Below are 14,331 nucleotides of genomic sequence, written 5' to 3' on the forward strand. Positions count from 1 at the left end.
AAATCCCCTCCAGTTATCCTACGTTCAGAAAACACACTCTTTAAAGGATTTTCCTTCCTCCTACACCGTGGCTCACCTAGCATGATGTCTCCACTTCTCAGTAGTTAGCAAAATGAGCATGCGCACATCGATGTGCATGCTCTCACTGCAGTCTAATAAAAAAAAAAGAAAACTGACAACCTTTGCGAGGGCCGAAAATAGAGCCCGATAAGAGACCCGTTTCGAGGCCTCCTGAAAATAACTGCCGGTGCTCAGACCCGACCCACTTAAAGCCCTGCATCCATCCATCCTAAGCACTGCACCATCCAACCATCTTTCAATTCATTCATACATTCCTACCTACATACATACATACATCTGTTCCTCCACTTATCCTAAGCATCTATCAGCCCACTCGCCTATGGTAAGCAGTGTGCCATCCATCCTGTCATACGCCCATATATTCGCCATACATCAGCCCACCCGTCTATCCTCAGTACTGGTCCATGCATCCATTCATCCTTCCATCTATTCATACATCCATACATCCATTCATCTAGCTATCCATTCATCCATCTGGCCATCCATCCACTCGCACTTTATTCAACTATCCGTCCTTATTTCCGTGCACCCTCCGCCCCAATCCTAAATATCGCGTATTATACTCATTCACCCAGCCTCTTAAGGGGCCGAAAAGGCTGGCGATAAGCATTGACAGGCAGATGTTTCTGATAAAGAATAAGAACGCTTTGAGTTGCTCTTTGTGGACCATAGTTCACCACCTCTCTCTGGTGATGTTTTAAACAAAGGTTGATCCAGCAAAAGAAATGTAAAACAGCTTTTCACTGTAATACGTTAATTTAGAAACATAACGTTTTGTCCATTTCTATACAGGAACACTGTTTTAAACTGGCCGTGACTGATACTGAATACCTGTATTTCTTACATTTGAGAGAGTATACCAGACAGCTACTTTGGGGTGGTGAGAACCTGCACTTGTATAATTCCATGTGAAGCACAGTATTGGAATATATATGTAATTCTAAAGCTACTATCTCCGTATTAAAGAGGGGATGTGAGAACAAAGGGGCATATTATCAAGAACTGTGTTAAAATTATCGCTGCTTTAGCTTGATAATATGCCCTTGTGAATTCCCATAGCAGGCCAGGTTCTGTTGTCACCTATAGTTCTTACATTTGAGATGTCATCAGTGATGTCATGAGTGATGTCACTGACCATGTCATGAGTGATGCAATATGTGACGTCATCACCAGTGCATTGTGGGCACGTGAGTTATAGTTAGCTCAACTAACTATAACGGGTGAATTTCTCTGGTTTTATATGAGTCAAATGTCCAACTAAGTCCAGTGAATTACTAAGGTTTTTTAAATGCTAATTCCTAACTATAACGACCCTGAAACCTATGTTTTTTTCAGTGAATTTCAAAGTTTTTTTTAAATGCTATTCCTAACCATAACGTCTATAAAACTTATGGTTTCTTCAGTGAATATATATATATATATATATATATATATATGACGATATCGCTCTCCCCACTCTGATATATATATATGTAAGCTCCCAAAGTTGCACCGGCAGCCAGGTCACTCGCAGGCGGGTGCTATAGCGTGGCGGTGCCCCACGTAAAATTGCAGCTCCCAAAACTCCCGTTTTTCTCAAACAGAGTTAAGCACTCACTGGAGGGGTTCCGTATCGATTTTTCTTTATTTCGGCAGAAACATCAAATAGCAAGACAGACGCGTTTCGAATGAATCTTCATCAGTGTCTCATTAGCGAGACCGCGCGCCAACATTAAATACACATTACGTCATGTATTGCGCGACAGCGTGAACAGATTCAAAAAACAACAGAAACAGAAGATGGCAATGGTCCCACGCTATCCCTTTGCTTGTGGGGCGGCCATCTTGGAGTGATATATTCACAGAGAGGATGTCCATAAGATATATGTCTCTTATCCCTCAAGGAACCATTACAAATGCAATAATCATATTAAAGATAGTTCATTAAGTATTGCTACTGATATACAATTAGATGAATTGTGATCAGCGGTTCATCATGTAAAAAATATAACATTGATGATGTCCATATATGGAAATCGGTATAACGCCATGTATTGGCTATGGTTCCATATTATTTAAAGAAGTCAATGTCCTAGTACTTTCTATGACAATAGAAGGACGGAGGGTGGACAGAAAAAAGGAGAGAGAGAAGAAAAGAAAAATGGTGCGAGAAAGACAACTAGTAGAGAAGTGAAAAAAGTATAACCCTAAAAGAAGGGTTTTGTTAAAATATATACAAATGGAAACAGCACATGTAGGGAATTTAACAAATTTTCAAGATTCATAGTACAACAGTTTCACAAATACTATGAAATTCCAAGGGTATCCAATACTTTAACTGGCCCTGGAATGGTTCGACAACCACATATATATATGCATTTTAGGTTTCGGCTTTGTTCATATTCATTCTAAGCATGTTGTCAACTACATTCATAAAACCAGAATGGCACCACCAAAAGTAATCTGTAGTGTGTTATGTTATGTTATGTTATGTTATGCACTTTTGTATTGCGCACAGCTGCCCCAGCTAAGGGGCGTACTGGCGCATGGCAGGCAATGTGCAACAGATAGCAGAAACACAACACAGTTAAAAGATCTATTTAAAAAAGAAACGTTTTCAGAGCTTTGCGAATGGCCAAGAGGTCAGTCAGTAGCCGCAAGTCCACTGGGAGGGAATTCCAGTGTTCATCTACCCAGGTGTACATTCAATTCTTCCCCACTATTAAGACCGTGTGGGGCCTTCGTATATAGGTCTATAATGTAGCGGGACTCTAATCTACGCAATCTTTGGACCCTATCACCACCCCTGATATTAGCGGGTACATGATCCAGACCGAAGTACTGTAAAAGCTCCCTATTGCTGTGGTGATTGATGGCGAAATGCCTAGCTACAGGGTAATTGGTGTCATTCTTATTGATTGCGCGCTGGTGTTCTAAGATGCGCATTTTAACGCTGTTGATTGTACTGCCGATGTATTTGAGCCCACATGGGCAAATGAGACAATATACTACATGGGTGGTAGAGCAAGTGATAAATTTATCTATGCGTCTTGGTTGCCTGACCCCTGGGATGTTGTATGTGAAAACTCTTCTACAGTTCTTGCAAGCTCTGCACTTCCCACAGGGGAAGAATCCATGCAGAGCCTTAAGTGTGCCTGTGGGTTGTGACAGTGGTGATAGATGGCTCTGTACCAATTTATCACGGAGTGATCTAGATTTCCGGAAAGTGATCATTGGAACTTTCGGAATGTCCTTACCGATGACTGTGTCAGTTTGGAGGATATGCCAGCTTTTTCTAAATATCCTCCTCAATTTATTGGCATCATCCGAGAAAGTGGTTATTAAACGGAATTTGCCATCATGATCAACTGTGTTTCTGTTGACTGATTTTTTATATATCAATAATTCTTTTCTGGGTATTCTTCTCACTTTATTGAGTGTAGAGACCAATTCTTCATGATTGTAGCCCCTAACCTGGAATCTTTTTATACTCTGAATTGCTGCTTTTTCGAAATCAGCTTCTCTTGAGCAATTGCGTTTCAGGCGGAGAAGCTCGCCGTACGGGATACTATGAATAAGTTTGGGTGGATGATTACTGTGGGCGTGTGTTAGACCTGGCATCATTGGCATGAGTCTCTCCTCCATTTTTTCTGTTTGCCTCCTCTGTTTACGATGTTTTTGCTGGATTATTGCTTTGGGCACTGTGCCACTGCTGATCAGTGCCACAGTGCAAGTGCTCCCTATGTTAAATTGTTACATTGATTGGTGTTACCATGATTGGCTTGGTTGACTTACTGTTCAGACCCTAGTCTAGTGCACTGCGTGTGCCAAGGGCGTGTAAGTTAACTGCTGCTGGTGGGCTTGCAGCACTGGTTGTGCCACCCACAGAAGCAGCGTGCAAAATGTGTCTCAGGCCTGCCACCGCGGCGCCTGCGTGCAGTCCCTGACTGCCATGTCGACTTGGTAAGGAAACCTACTTACCAGTCTCTAAACCTTCACTTTGCCACATTTCAGACACCTCTATGGTAGGCCCTAGGGCAGGGTGCATTGTTGGTAAAAGGTAGGTCATGCCCTGATGTGTGTGGCATGACCTAATAGTGAATTACAGCCATTTTCGTTTTTCACTATTGAAGGGCTACCTGCCTCCAATAGGCCAGACTGGGCAGACTGATTATTAACTCCATTATAATCTATCTGACTCAGGGAGCATGGTAGCAAGTCGAGTTTAGTATCCCTGAACTCAGAATTTAATAACACACCCTTTAGGATGGATGGTTTTTAAATTCTATGTTTGAAAATAGCACTTTTAGAAAGTGGCTATTTTCTTGTCCAACTATCTACCGGTCTCTGCTGGTTTGGTGTGTGTGTCAGGGGCTGGGTGGCTCCAGAGGTCTGAGTGAGTCAGTGTGGGGTGAATGGGGCGTTTACACGTAGAGTGAGGGAAGAGTAGCCTGCCCTGCCTGACACAATACTGGCCCCGCCTCCTGCTGGGCGACTGATAGCCCTGCTCCTACCAGTGACAATACTGGCTCCGCCTCCTGCTGGGCGGCTGAGGACTCTGCCCTGCCCAGTGAATAGGCCAGGTGCCTCTGCCTGGCAACACCCACAACAAACCTGAGATGGTGGGAATCGCCCTGCTTGGACAAAGGGAACAAAGGGAAAAAGGGGTATAAGAGAAGGACCCCTGAACCAAGAACTCAGATCACTTCTGACAAGGAAACCTGTACCAAGGACAAGAAGCCTGCTGATCTAAGGACTTGCCTCCCCTTTCTGCCAGAGTGCTGTTTTGCTGTGGAGGAACCTGAAAGCTGCTTCTTTATTTTTGCCAAGGAACAAGGAGAGAGGAACTTGGTGTGTACTCTCTGAACACTTGCTAGAAAATCTCCAAGGACTGGAAGAGTGCCAGTCTCCTGCTGAAGTCACAGGGCCAAAGGACTTCACCATTTGCTGAATTACTGGAAAGTGTTGTTTCCAGTACACAAGGGAAATCTGCAGTCTCGACGCCGCCGACGCCGCCGAATCCAGCTCGACACCGTGAGTAACGGCTCCAGTGTCCCGAGCCTTCGACGCCGGCCGCCGGGCCTGATCGACGCCAGCAGCAACGCCAGTGAGCAGTGGGTATCGGCCCCGGCTCCAAGTGACCCCGTCTCGACGCCGGTATCGACGCCAGTGAGGAGTGAGTATCGGCTCTACCTCCAAGCGACCCCGTCCCGACGCCGCTGCTGATCGCATCGACTAGACGCCCGTCTCGACGCCGTGAGCGCTGCTCCGGCCCGACATCCCTCGACGCCGCTGCGGATTGACCCGACTCCGAGGCACGATCGACGCCGACCTCGACGCCGACATCTCGACGCCGTGGATCATCGTTTTCTTCGTTTCTCAAGGTACTGTACTTGTGGGGTCTGTTGCGACTCCAGGCTCGACGTAGCGCTCCTCGCGGTCGACGCCGAACCTTGGGAATCTTGTAGACTCGACGTCGTGTGACTCCTGTGGGGGTTACATTGTTGCCAAAGAACTGTGCTCAGAAGAATACTTTGCTAAAGAACTATTTGCCAAGAAGAAACCTTACTTGAACTATTATTTTTTTCTTCCAAAGAGTATTTATTAAGACTGTGGTATATTTTTGTCGTTATTTGGTCTTGTGCTAAGCCTTATATAAAAATACTATTTTTATAATAACTTCTGTGTCGTGTCCATCTGTAGTGTATTCACTTTATTACTGTATGTGGTCATAAATGCTTAACACACTGCCTCTGAGATAAGCCTGTCTGCTCTGCCAAGCTACCAAGGGGGTAGCAGGGGTTATCTGAGTGTGTAATCCCCTTGCCCTGACTAGAGTTGGTTGGTCCCTATTTGTCAGAAGTGTATACCTCTGCCAACTCGAGACCGCCGGTTCTAACATTGGTGGTCAGCGGTGAGGATTTGAACTTTGCATTTATGACTCATGTGCAGTGATTAGTGTACGCTACATAGTGAAAGCAGACCATAACGCAGCCACAGTCTGTTTGGTAGGATTGCCTATTTTTGTTCTCCGCTTTCCTGGAGCTTATTTTCTTAAACACTGCCAGTTTTGACCATGGAGAATGCCGGAGCTGCTACACCTGTGGAGAATGTTGTGGGGGAATTCGATAAGGAGAAGATAGATTCCTACACGCTAAAAGATCTAAAAGGATTTTGCAAGCAGTTTAAAGTTCCTACCACAGGTGTCTCAAAGAAAGAGGGCTTCCTCAAAGCGCTGAAGGCCTGGTTAGAGGCCAGAAATCCCTCTGATCCGGTGGTGGTACCGGAAGAGGAAGAAGAGGAAGAGGAAGAGCCCACAGGTGGGCCAGTGTCATCTCCAGGCAGTAGTGCGTCCTCTAGGAGCCTTTCCCCCGAAGAATTAGAAGACAGGGAGAAGGAGAGGGGGTACAAGTTAGAAATGGCAAAACTTAAATTAGGAGGGCAGTTGGAATTAGAGAATGCAAGAAGCAAGAGAGAAGCTGAAATGGAGAGCAAAAGATTAGATTTTGAGAGAGAGAAATTAGCGTTTGAACGTGAGAAGATGGTGAGGGAGATGGAGCTTAAAACTAAGAGTTTAGAGTTGAATCCCTCTGGTGGCAGCACTCCATCCGTGCCTGCAGAAAGTAGGTTTTATTTTCCTAAGGATGTGATCAAAGATTACAGTAAGAATGAAGATATTAGCCAATGGTTTAAAGCGTATGAGTTAGCATTGTTGGCCCACCGGGTCCCTGAGAAGGATTGGGGAACGGGGTTGTGGAGCCGCTTTACAAACGAGGGGAGAGATACCTTGTTGAGCCTTCCTGCTGAGGATAGGATGTCTTATACTCATATGAAAGATGCTTTAATGCTGAGATATGGCTTAACCCCAGAAAAGTACAGACAAACCTTTAGAGAATGTAAGAAGTTGCCTGGTACTACGTGGGTTGAATATGTGTCTTTTTTCTGCAGAACCATGGATGGTTGGATAAAGGGTAGCAAGGTTGATAGTTATGATGCTCTTTATGATTTGTTTGCTTGGGAGCACTTGTCTAATAACTGTTTTCCAGAGCTACGCCAGCACCTTGTTGACAGCAAGCTATCTAACCCTAGAAAACTTGCTGAGGAGGCGGACCGCTGGGTCAGTACCAGGGTCCACAAGGGTCCAGTGGGAGACTCAGCCAAAGGTGGGCAGGGTCCCCAGCAGAAGAGTGGGGGGGACAGGGGTAAACAGAGGGAGTTTCAGAAAGGGCCCCAAAGTAGTCCCCAAGGGAACCAAGGGAAGGGTTCCCAGCCTCCCCCTGTAAAGAAGCCAGAGGCCCCGACAGGTAAACCTGTTCACAGGGGCCCCATGACCTGCTATGCCTGTAAGCAGGTGGGACACCGTTATTATGATCCCCAGTGTCCCATGAAGGATTCGAATGCACCGCCGCGTGCACCCCCTCGTCAGGTAGCGAGTGTAGCCCTGGGAGGGGATGAGATGGGTGCCCCCGGTGGGTGGGGTCCCGCAGAAATGTCCCTGGTCTCTTTAGGAGACGTGGAAATGGTCCCTCCAACCCCTCTGCCTAGTAACACTAAGAAATATAGGCAGTGGGTGACCATTAATGGCCATAGGGTGGAAGCTCTCAGAGACACCGGAGCGAGTGTGACAGCTGTCAAGTGTCACTTGGTGTCCAGAGAGCAGGTGGTCCCTCATGCATTCTACCCCGTTGTAGCTGCTGACAACTCACAGAGTAAGTGTGAGGTAGCTCAAGTTCCCTTTGAGTGGGGGGGGGTCTCAGGTACTCTTCAGGTTGCTGTGAGGCCCGCCATGCCTGTTGATTGTCTCTTGGGCAATGATTTGGAGGACTCCCCTTGGGCTAAGGTGGAGAGAAAAGCGCATCTGGAAATGTTGGGTCTGCCTGAGTGGGTGTGTGCGACCACCCGGTCCATGTCAGTCAGTAAGGGTGTTGATGGGGGCCCGGAGCCTGGAAGTATGGCCCAGGTCCCAACCGTGAAGAGAAGAGGCAGGGGGCGCGGGAAACCGTCCCCCATCGTTCCCGCGGTCCAGGAGGGAGCAGACCCTGAGGGGGATGCCCTGGAACCGACAGGAGAACAAGTGGCCGAACTGGGAGACCTGCCCGAGCTGACCCATTGGCAGCAGGATGGTGGTCCCTCCAGGGAGGAATTTTGTGCTGAACAGAAAGTGTGCCCTTCTCTTGTGGGTATGAGGCAGCAGGCCTCAGCCCAAACGACAGGTGATCAGTCAGGATCACATTGGGTCTACTGGGAGAACGACCTCCTGTATAGCGAGCCTAAGGCTGCTGAACCTGGGTCAGCCCGTGTGCTGGTGGTACCCCAGCGCTTCAGAGCCTTCCTACTGGGGTTGGCTCATGACGTTCCGTTAGCTGGACATCTGGGGCAGGACAAGACCTATGACAGGCTTGTCACCCATTTTTATTGGCCTCAGATGAGAAGGGATTCAGATATCCATTGTAGGACCTGTCAGACTTGCCAGGCAAGTGGGAAAAGTGGGCGGAAGCAGAAGGCTCCCCTCCAACCTTTTCCCGTCGTCAGTACCCCCTTTGAGCGAGTGGGAATTGACATTGTGGGGCCACTGGACCCCAAGACAGCCATGGGCAACAGGTTTATCCTGGTCTTGGTGGACCATGCCACCCGGTACCCGGAAGCCATCCCTCTCCGAACAGTGACGGCCCCCGTGGTGGGACGGGCACTGATGGGTGTTTTCTCCCGCATGGGGTTCCCCCGAGAGGTGGTGTCAGACCGGGGCACCAACTTCATTTCAAATTATATGAAGTCTCTGTGGAAGGAGTGTGGGGTAACCTACAAGTTTACCACTCCTTACCACCCTCAAGGTAATGGGCTGGTTGAGAGATTCAACCGGACCCTAAAAGGCATGATCATGGGTCTTGAAGAACCAATGAGGCGTAAATGGGACGTCCTCTTGCCATGCCTGCTGTTTGCTTACCGTGAGGTGCCACAGAAGTCTCTAGGGTTCAGCCCCTTTGAGCTTTTGTATGGTCACCCGGTAAGAGGACCTTTGAGTCTGGTCAAAGAAGGCTGGGAGCAATCTCCCAGGAAACCTCCCCAGGATGTATATAGTTACATGCTGGCCTTTAGGAACCAGACTCGGCGCTTCAGAGATCTTGCTCAGGCAAATCTGGAGGCCAGCCAGGAAGAGATGAAGCGGTGGTACGATCAGAATGCCACTCTGGTTGAGCTTCAACCTGGTCAGAAAGTTTGGGTCATGGCCCCTGTGGAACCTTGTGCGCTCAAGGACAGGTGGACTGGACCGTTTGAGGTTGTGGAGAGAAAGAGCGATGTCACCTACTTGGTGGACTTGAAGTCTCCCAGGAACCCCTTAAGGGTCCTGCATGTCAACCGGTTAAAGCCCCACTTAGAAAGGTCCGAAGTGGGCATGCTCCTTGCCACAGATGCTGGGATGGAGGAGGAGAGTGAGCCTCTTCCTGACCTCCTGTGTGCAAAAGAAAAAGATGGGTCAGTGGATGGTGTTGTCCTCTCTGACACACTGACCCCTGAGCAGCAGCAAGATTGTCGCCATCTGTTGGTACAATTCCCTGATCTGTTCTCCTTAATCCCTGGTGTCACTCAGTGGTGTGTCCATGATGTGGACACCGGGGACAGCACTCCTGTGAGGCACAAGGCCTACAGGGTGACTGACAAGGTCAGAGCATACATCAAGGAGGAGGTCTCCAAGATGTTTGCCTTAGGGGTGGTTGAGTCCTCTAGCAGTCCTTGGGCCAGCCCAGTGGTCTTGGTCCCAAAGGCTGCAGCGCCTGGTGCTTCACCAGAACTTCGGTTCTGTGTGGATTACCGAGGACTCAATTCGGTCACCAAGACTGACGCGCACCCCATCCCCAGAGCTGATGAGCTCATCGATCGGTTGGGGGCTGCCCGGTACCTTAGTACGTTTGATCTAACGTCTGGGTACTGGCAGATCGCCTTGACTGATGGGGCAAAAGAGAGGTCTGCATTCTCCACACCAGATGGGCACTACCAGTTCCGTGTGATGCCCTTTGGGATGAAGAATGCCCCTGCCACATTCCAGAGGTTGGTTAACCAGGTATTGGCCGGGCTGGAAGATTTCAGCGCCGCCTACCTGGACGATATAGCAGTGTTCAGCGCCAGCTGGGAGGAACACTTGCGCCACCTCCAGGAAGTGTTGTTGGCCCTGCGCAGAGCAGGCCTCACAATCAAGGCTAGTAAGTGCCAGATTGGGCAGGGTTCCGTGGTGTACTTGGGGCACCAAGTAGGGAGCGGCAAGGTGGCCCCCCTGCAACCCAAGATAGATACCATCCTGGCTTGGGAACCGCCCAAAACCCAGACTCAGGTGAGAGCCTTCTTGGGTCTCACGGGTTACTACAGGAGGTTCGTCAAGGGGTATGGCAACATTGTGCACCCCTTGACCTCGCTGACTTCCAGGAAGCAGCCGAGACTTGTGATCTGGACTGACGCCTGTCAGAAAGCCTTTGACACCCTGAAAACTGCAATGTGTACAGCACCGGTCCTCCAGGCACCCGACTTTTCAAAAGAATTCATTGTCCAGACGGACGCTTCAGAGCATGGTGTGGGGGCTGTTCTAGCACAGATGAATGAGGAGGGCCGAGACTTACCTGTAGCCTTCATCAGCCGGAGGTTACTTCCCAGGGAACAAAGGTGGAGTGCGATAGAGCGTGAGGCATTTGCTGTGGTCTGGGCGCTGAAGAAGCTAAGACCCTACTTGTTTGGGTCTCACTTCCGGGTTCAGACGGACCACAGGCCCCTCAGATGGTTAATGCAGATGAGGGGTGAGAACCCAAAGCTGTTGAGGTGGTCCATTTCCCTACAGGGGATGGACTTTACGGTGGAACACCGCCCTGGTACAGATCACGCCAATGCTGATGGTCTGTCCAGATTTTTCCGCCTTAGTGATGAGGACTCCCTGGGTGAAGGGTAGTTCTCCCCACATTTCAGCTGGAGGGGACACGTGTTAGACCTGGCATCATTGGCATGAGTCTCTCCTCCATTTTTTCTGTTTGCCTCCTCTGTTTACGATGTTTTTGCTGGATTATTGCTTTGGGCACTGTGCCACTGCTGATCAGTGCCACAGTGCAAGTGCTCCCTATGTTAAATTGTTACATTGATTGGTGTTACCATGATTGGCTTGGTTGACTTACTGTTCAGACCCTAGTCTAGTGCACTGCGTGTGCCAAGGGCGTGTAAGTTAACTGCTGCTGGTGGGCTTGCAGCACTGGTTGTGCCACCCACAGAAGCAGCGTGCAAAATGTGTCTCAGGCCTGCCACCGCGGCGCCTGCGTGCAGTCCCTGACTGCCATGTCGACTTGGTAAGGAAACCTACTTACCAGTCTCTAAACCTTCACTTTGCCACATTTCAGACACCTCTATGGTAGGCCCTAGGGCAGGGTGCATTGTTGGTAAAAGGTAGGTCATGCCCTGATGTGTGTGGCATGACCTAATAGTGAATTACAGCCATTTTCGTTTTTCACTATTGAAGGGCTACCTGCCTCCAATAGGCCAGACTGGGCAGACTGATTATTAACTCCATTATAATCTATCTGACTCAGGGAGCATGGTAGCAAGTCGAGTTTAGTATCCCTGAACTCAGAATTTAATAACACACCCTTTAGGATGGATGGTTTTTAAATTCTATGTTTGAAAATAGCACTTTTAGAAAGTGGCTATTTTCTTGTCCAACTATCTACCGGTCTCTGCTGGTTTGGTGTGTGTGTCAGGGGCTGGGTGGCTCCAGAGGTCTGAGTGAGTCAGTGTGGGGTGAATGGGGCGTTTACACGTAGAGTGAGGGAAGAGTAGCCTGCCCTGCCTGACACAATACTGGCCCCGCCTCCTGCTGGGCGACTGATAGCCCTGCTCCTACCAGTGACAATACTGGCTCCGCCTCCTGCTGGGCGGCTGAGGACTCTGCCCTGCCCAGTGAATAGGCCAGGTGCCTCTGCCTGGCAACACCCACAACAAACCTGAGATGGTGGGAATCGCCCTGCTTGGACAAAGGGAACAAAGGGAAAAAGGGGTATAAGAGAAGGACCCCTGAACCAAGAACTCAGATCACTTCTGACAAGGAAACCTGTACCAAGGACAAGAAGCCTGCTGATCTAAGGACTTGCCTCCCCTTTCTGCCAGAGTGCTGTTTTGCTGTGGAGGAACCTGAAAGCTGCTTCTTTATTTTTGCCAAGGAACAAGGAGAGAGGAACTTGGTGTGTACTCTCTGAACACTTGCTAGAAAATCTCCAAGGACTGGAAGAGTGCCAGTCTCCTGCTGAAGTCACAGGGCCAAAGGACTTCACCATTTGCTGAATTACTGGAAAGTGTTGTTTCCAGTACACAAGGGAAATCTGCAGTCTCGACGCCGCCGACGCCGCCGAATCCAGCTCGACACCGTGAGTAACGGCTCCAGTGTCCCGAGCCTTCGACGCCGGCCGCCGGGCCTGATCGACGCCAGCAGCAACGCCAGTGAGCAGTGGGTATCGGCCCCGGCTCCAAGTGACCCCGTCTCGACGCCGGTATCGACGCCAGTGAGGAGTGAGTATCGGCTCTACCTCCAAGCGACCCCGTCCCGACGCCGCTGCTGATCGCATCGACTAGACGCCCGTCTCGACGCCGTGAGCGCTGCTCCGGCCCGACATCCCTCGACGCCGCTGCGGATTGACCCGACTCCGAGGCACGATCGACGCCGACCTCGACGCCGACATCTCGACGCCGTGGATCATCGTTTTCTTCGTTTCTCAAGGTACTGTACTTGTGGGGTCTGTTGCGACTCCAGGCTCGACGTAGCGCTCCTCGCGGTCGACGCCGAACCTTGGGAATCTTGTAGACTCGACGTCGTGTGACTCCTGTGGGGGTTACATTGTTGCCAAAGAACTGTGCTCAGAAGAATACTTTGCTAAAGAACTATTTGCCAAGAAGAAACCTTACTTGAACTATTATTTTTTTCTTCCAAAGAGTATTTATTAAGACTGTGGTATATTTTTGTCGTTATTTGGTCTTGTGCTAAGCCTTATATAAAAATACTATTTTTATAATAACTTCTGTGTCGTGTCCATCTGTAGTGTATTCACTTTATTACTGTATGTGGTCATAAATGCTTAACACACTGCCTCTGAGATAAGCCTGTCTGCTCTGCCAAGCTACCAAGGGGGTAGCAGGGGTTATCTGAGTGTGTAATCCCCTTGCCCTGACTAGAGTTGGTTGGTCCCTATTTGTCAGAAGTGTATACCTCTGCCAACTCGAGACCGCCGGTTCTAACAGCGTGCAAAATAGAATTACCCGCAGTGGGCTTCCTGTATAGCTCAGTCTCAAGAACGCCGTCCCTAACAAACACCTTCAGGTCCAAATAATTCACTGTTAGGGAACTCATCTCATATGTGAACCTAAGATTTAATTGATTATTGTTAAGGTCGGATATAAAGATCTGAGCCTCTTCTGGCGACCCTCCCCATACTAGAAAAAGGTCGTCTATGTACCTGTACCATGCTATCACAAAGTTGGTCCATTTACTCATCTGATTGCTAAGGGCGACCTGCTCCTCCCACCAGCCTACGAAGAGATTCGCATAGCTGGGGGCGAAGCAGGTCCCCATGGCAGTCCCGGATAGCTGTCTATAAAGTTGTTCTTGGAACAAAAAAATGTTGTTGGACAGGCAGAATTGGATAAATTCCATAAGCATGATGTTGTGCTCCGAAAATTTCAATGGCCTTTTTGCTAAGAAATGGGCTACCGCCTCTAGCCCTTGACTATGTTCAATGCATGTGTACAGGCTGGTGATATCCAAGGCAATTAATTGGTAGGAAGGTTCCCACTTGATCTTATTAGTCTGCAAAATAAAGTCCGTCGTGTCCTTGATATATGATTTAAGCTGCAAAACCAATGGAAAAAGAAAAGAATCAATTTACACAGACATATTCTCGGTTAGGCTTCCTTTCGAGGAGACAATGGGCCTCCCAGGCGGATCATTAGTGTTTTTATGGATTTTTGGCAATTGGTAAAAGGTTGGTATTGTAGGATCCATATATATATATATACTCACTGAAAAAACCATAGGTTTCAGGGGCGTTATAGTTAGTTGGACGTTTCACTTGTACAAAACCATAGAAACAAATCATCCATTTAGACACTTATATACCCATTTATTCTTCCATCGACCTTGAGATATACATATATAAAACATAGGTAATTTTCAGAAAAACACACATTCACTGGATGATGTCATCAGTGATGTCATTTGAGATGGCATCAGTGATGTCATGAGTGATGTCACTG

This window comes from Triturus cristatus, chromosome 4_2 (assembly GCF_964204655.1).
Source record: "Triturus cristatus chromosome 4_2, aTriCri1.1, whole genome shotgun sequence".
Classification (NCBI taxonomy): Eukaryota; Metazoa; Chordata; class Amphibia; order Caudata; family Salamandridae; genus Triturus; species Triturus cristatus.